The sequence below is a fragment of the Cherax quadricarinatus genome, chromosome 2, assembly GCF_038502225.1.
Source record: "Cherax quadricarinatus isolate ZL_2023a chromosome 2, ASM3850222v1, whole genome shotgun sequence".
Taxonomy (NCBI): Eukaryota; Metazoa; Arthropoda; class Malacostraca; order Decapoda; family Parastacidae; genus Cherax; species Cherax quadricarinatus.
In genome coordinates this window covers 939,034-945,273 of record NC_091293.1, presented here as the reverse complement: position 1 = coordinate 945,273, position 6,240 = coordinate 939,034, and positions in this window count along the sequence as shown.

Genomic DNA, 6,240 nt, shown 5'->3' with positions numbered 1-6,240 from the left:
CGTGCTTGAAGATCATAGGCATGTTATCTTCTGGATGGCTTTGTCCTATCGTACCTGAGGTTCATATCCTCCAAGTTCCTCGTTGGTAAGTATTTATGCTCTTCTGTGTTTCTAGACATCATCCTTGATCATGTCTGAGAAGCCTTTCCCACCAATTTCCCTTGCAGCATTCAAGATATTTCTGACTTCTGCATCAATAGTGGGGAAGCCCCTAAAATCAATGACAACCTCATTCACAGAAACAAAGGGTGCACACAGCACAAGTAGTGAACAAACAAGATGTGAAGCAAACAATGTTCAAATAACGAACATTGTTCACCTACACATCACTTCATTCGCATGAATTCAGCATATGTAGTACTCTGTGCATGAAAAATCCAAATTTCGCTTTTTGGAACTTTTTTTTTAGTGGACCCCCGGTTTGCGATATTAATCCGTTCCCGAGAGCTCATCGTAAACCAAAATTATTGAAAAGCGAATCAATTTTCCCCATAAGAAATAATGGAAATCAAATTAATCCGTGCAAGACACCCATAAGTATGAAAAAAAAAATTTTACCACATGAAATATTGAGTTTAATGCACACAAACTGAAGAATACATGCACAGTTTGAAGTACTCTACTAACAATAGAATACATGACACTTACCTTTAATGAAGATCTGGTGATGATTGTTGGGATGGGAGGAGAGGAGAGTGTCGAACTTATTGTTTAGAAGGGGAACCCCCTTCCATTAGGACTTGAGGTAGCAAGTCCTTTTCCATCTCGCTTGAGAGATGCTATCTCCTGCTATCTGTTTTTCATTTATCCACACCAATAACAGTCTCTCAACATCTAACACTTGCAGTTGCTGTTTCGTAATCACAGTTGCACCTTTTGCAACAACAGCTTCCTTGATTGCCGTTTTCCTGGTCATTATAGTAGCAATGGTTGACTGGGGTTTTGTATACAACATGGCCAGCTCCGACACATGCACTCCACTTTCATACTTTGCAATTATCTCTCTCTTCATTTCAATAGTCATTAGCACCCTTTTTCTCGAAGGGTTGGCACTAGAGGCTTTCTTGGGGCCCACGGTGACTTATTTTGCAGAAACAAGCACCAAAAATATTGTGATAATATGGAATGTACCGAATGTATCCTTAGATGCAAGCACACTGGCTGGCTTGTAAACACTGGCACACACAGGGCAGTCCAGGCCACACGTGGGCACGTCTCAGACGAAACGCTTATACCAGGTTTTTTTAATGGTAACCGAGGCAAAATTTTTGCGTTAAAATGTTTCGAATACCGATGCCATCACAAACCGGGGGTCCACTGTATTTCCAATCCACGGTTGGTTGAATCCACAGATGCAGAACCCGTGGATACAGAGGGCCGACTGTACAGTACTGAACTACTGTACTATAATTGTATAGTACTGTACATAATTTACAGTAATTTTACTTACCTCTTCATGGTGACTTGGAATAACTTATTTTGAGTCACAAGAGCTGTCAAGCTCTACTATAAAATAAATAAATAAAATAAAATGAAAATTTTATTTCTTTGCTAAGGTTACAATGTGTGTTTACATTTCGCAATTTGATTGGTACAAAGAAGCCACTATCATGCCAAGGCGGATGCACAGTCAAAGACGTGCAAGGGTCAGAGGCACTAGATGAGACCTGGAGCTGGCGACAAAGCATCACCAGCAGAAGGTACAGGGGTATGGGAAAAGTCTAAGAATGGTCCAATAATAATATTGGGTCAGAACAGGATGCAGTAACAAAAAGAGGCCTGGGAGGAGATGGGGGGGTCATGGAACAAAGTTTCCATGATGGTGGTACTCCTTTCTTATTATTTAAAAAAAAAAAGAAAAAAAGCAAGCAAGCAAAGGCACAATTGCTAGAAGGCACAAAAGGGCCTTAAGTTTTCCCCCATATCCAAGAGGACCTCGACACCACTAGCAGTGCAGATGCAGCGTGGAACCCATGCCATACCCTAACCCTTCACACCAGGAAACGAGTGCTCCGGGATAGCAACCTCACATCCACCGAGCCACCTCAGCAGACGAGGGTGGTCAGATACTTGCCACAAAACATAGCTCCCTCGGATGCCACCTCCCAGAACCAAGAGGCAGCCTCCGGACATACACCGGTCATCTGCAGGACACCCCACTCCACCCCTGGAAATCCAGGAAGGGAGCAAGGCACCTCCAGATGATCCAGATTCCATGAAAAACACCACCACCCCTGATTATTACAATAAAAAAAGAAGCGCTAAACCTACAAGGGTCATACAGTGCCACCGGGCTGGGAAGGATGCAGGGGTATTGGGGAGGGAGAGGGTGATTATTAGGTCATGGAGTGCAGAGGGGAAATGGATAGTGCAGGGGTAGAGTGTAGCAAGAGATTGGGGTAGAAAGGGCTGTGAGGACACCACCCGAGGGCCCTTACAGAGTGGGAAGAACCCCAGCACACTTCCGCCTTCCTAGGAAACAAGGGGCTGGTGTGGGCCCATAGAGGAAGAAGAAGAAGAAAAAAAAAAGTTAATCTTACCAAAAAATAGAGCAAGAATCTGGCATTATTATTATAATCAAAAAGAAGCGCTAAGCCACAAGGACTATACAGCGCTGCAGGGCAGGAAGGAAGCGAGGGCATCAGGAGGCAAAAGGGAGATGAATGAGTAATAGGTTACGGATAACAGCGGGGCAGTGGATGGTGAAAGGGTAAAGGGCAGCAAGAGACTGAACTAGAAAGGGCTGAGGGGAGTGCGAAAAGTATCATCAGAGTTTGTGGAGTAAATCAGTCGTTGTCAAGAAGTCAATGAGAGAGTCAGGATTAAAGGAGGGTCCATCAGCAAGAAGGGAAGGTAAAGAGAGAGTAGTAGAACGAAGACAACGTTGGAGGTAAATTCTGAGTGCTCGTTGATAGAGAGGGCAGTCTAACAGAATGTGGCTAATCGATACTGGAACTTGACACTGCTCACAGAGAGGAACAGGGTGCCTCTCCATGAGATACCCATGAGTAAGACGAGTGTGACCAATGCGAAGGCGGGAGAGAGTGGTCTCCCAACCTCGACACTGATGACAAGAAGACGGCCAGTAACCTATGCTCGGTTTAATAGAATGAAGTTTGTTACCGAGCAGAGTTGACCAACGTTGTTGCCAACGGGTGCGAAGGTGGGTAGCTATTGCAGCAAAATAGTCCAGAAATGGAACACCTCGATAGGAAATTGGTAGGTCATGTACTGCTGACCGCGCAGCAGTGTCTGCCTGTTCATTGCCCTGTACGACGACATGACCAGGGACCCAACAAAAAACAATATCTTTATGTTTGGTAGAGATACGACGTAGCCAAAGTTGGATACGGAGAACTAGGGGATGAGATGTATCAAATTTTCGTATAGCCTGTAGAGCACTAAGGGAGTCTGAGACTACTACAAATGATGACACAGGCATAGATGCGATACGAATAAGTGCTGCAAGAATGGCATACAGTTCAGCAGTAAAAATGCTAGCTGAAGATAGTAAATGTCCCTGCACGACGCTGTCCGGAAACACTGCTGCGAATCCGACGCCGTCAGAAGACTTAGAGCCATCTGTGTACACAGCGGTGGCATGAGAATGGGAGTGGAAGTGATCAAGAAAAGGAGAGCGGGAAGCCACCGTAGGCAGTTGAGCTTTCGAGCAAGGGAGTGAGAAAGAACAGACCCGAACAGCTGGAACTTCCCAGGGGGGGTAGGGAAAAGTGAGATGCTACATGAACATATAAAGGTGGTAACTGAAGGGAAGACAAAAGTGAATGTAGGTGAAGAGAAAAGGGACGGAGCAAACAGGGGCGGCGAACGAATAAAGAATGTCTACTAATATCGGTGACCATTCTATAAATGGAAGGATTGTGTAGATCGTGAGAGCGTACATAGTAGCGAAGGCAATGGGCATCACGGCGATCAGACAAGGATGGAACATTCGCTTCTGTATAGAGGCTCTCAACAGGGGAAGAGCGAAAAGCACCAAGGCACAAACGTAATCCTTGGTGATGAATAGAGTTAAGGCTAGAGAGAGTAGCAGGAGAGGCCGCGGAATAAATCTGGTCACCATAATCGAGTTTCGATAAAACGAGGGCTGAATGTAGGCGAAGCAGAGTTCGACGATCAGCTCCCCAGGAAAGATGAGCAAGGGTTTTAAGAAGGTTTAGCCGGCTGTGACAAGTTGCCTTCAGAGAGGTTATGTGAGGTTTCCATGATAACCGACGGTCAAAGAGAAGGCCTAGAAACCTGACTATCAAGTTCGGGGATACGGGAGCCATAGAGATACAAAGGATGATCGGAGATAACAGAGCGTCTAGTGAAAGTAATTTGTTGAGTTTTGGTACTTGAAAATTTAACCCTTTATCGTGTTTGGCCGGAAAAATTCGGTATTAATTACGTGTTTTGGGGGCGTGTCATACTCCGTGCCCCGCGCGGCCAGCTTCCCGTTCTTTAGTTCCAACCAATCACAAGCCTTCCCTGAGTCTCTTCAGCTAAGTACAGTTCGCTTCTGCCGCCTTCCCATTGGTTGAGAGATCAAAATATAAACACTGGTGGCTTGGCTCCGCCCACACACGCATTTTTCCCTCCACCCTTACTAATCTACTCTTGGATTATACATTCTACAATGTCGGTAAGTACTGATTGTTGTGTTTAGTGCTTACATGAATAGTTTAGGCATATTTTGATATATACCTAAAGTCCGTGTGAAGCATAATATGAGTGTAGCATGCAGTTGAAAAAAGTGCAAACATTTTATACCGAATTATTTCGGTCTTGCACGAGTTTCCGGGAATGTCCAATTTTAGTCAAATAAATATTTATAAAAAAATTTCAATTGCATATATGAACTCTGTAGTGGTCTGGATCTATACAGGAGGTTTCTATTGTCCTTCCAGATCAATGAGAAGTTGTTTTATGGGGAGCAGTCCACCAGCAGGTCGAGGTATGTCTGCGTTTCTGAAGAGAGTGACTCAGAAGCAGAGGTAGATGAACCAGAATTGCTGGATAGTGGTGATGAATACTTGCCACCGGATGCACAGGTGTCAAGTGATGATGAGGAGGAAGAAAGGCCAGCCAAAAAACAGAAATTAGTGAAGAAAAAGTAAGGTATTACGATTGCAACTATTGCAGCCACTCGAAGAAATTGGTCACATCCTCATTCCAGTGTTCTGTATGCAAAGTAAATCTGGATAAAGAGTGATAGAAATTGCTTCAGCGACTACCATACCATCAATTAGCAATATAGAATAATTGGTCATCCAAATGAATCTCAGGAATATAGGGATTGAAAGTTGCATCCCTTTGCAATTTGTCATTGTTGAGATTTGCTTCCTTTTTATATTTTTGTAACAATTAAAAAATGTTTTGATTCAAGTTCCATTTATGTTTTTTATATTGTCTGTTTGTATATTAAATTTAAAAAATTGTTTTGGTGTGTTTTATTAACAATTGCAAGTTTTGCAACATAAAATTTTTTAATCCCTTTGTCGGGCGCAGCCGGATATTTTCGGTCTCCGGAGATTAGCAATTGCTCGAAAACTAACCATCAGAAATCAATTTATATGGGATCAGTGACCTTGTATTGAGTTACTCTATCCACCATAGGGAGTTCAGTTCGAATTTCAAATTTTCGGACCCATTGCGCGTGGTGGCCCAAGTGGAAACATGGTCGACCGCATGCTGGAGAGAAACTGCAATAAGATGACAGTCAGCGCCTGCACAAGCAATAGCGAATTCATCAACATAGAGTGATGACCAAATATTGGGTGGAAGAACAGAGGCCAAATCATTTATAGCAAGGAGAAAAAGTGTTGTGCTTAGAACACATCCCTGAGGGACACCTTCAGCTTGGACGAAGTCCGGGGAAAGAACATTATTGACTCGAACACGGAAATGTCTGTCAGTTAAAAAGTTCTTAAGGAAGGATGGTAGATTGCCTCGGAGGCCTAAGGAATGAGCCTGGGCCAAAATATTATACCTCCAAGTTGTGTCATATGCCTTCTCAAGGTCAAAAAATATGGCAATAACTGAGTGATTATTCGCAAAGGCATTACGAACATACGTATCCAAGCGTAGTAAGGGGTCTATGGTAGAACGACCCTTACGAAAGCCATATTGACTAGCGGAGAGACTGTTGTGTGTCTCTAAATACCACATTAAACGTCGATTTACGAGATGTTCCATCACTTTGCAAACTGCACTAGTAAGAGCGATGGGGCGATAGTG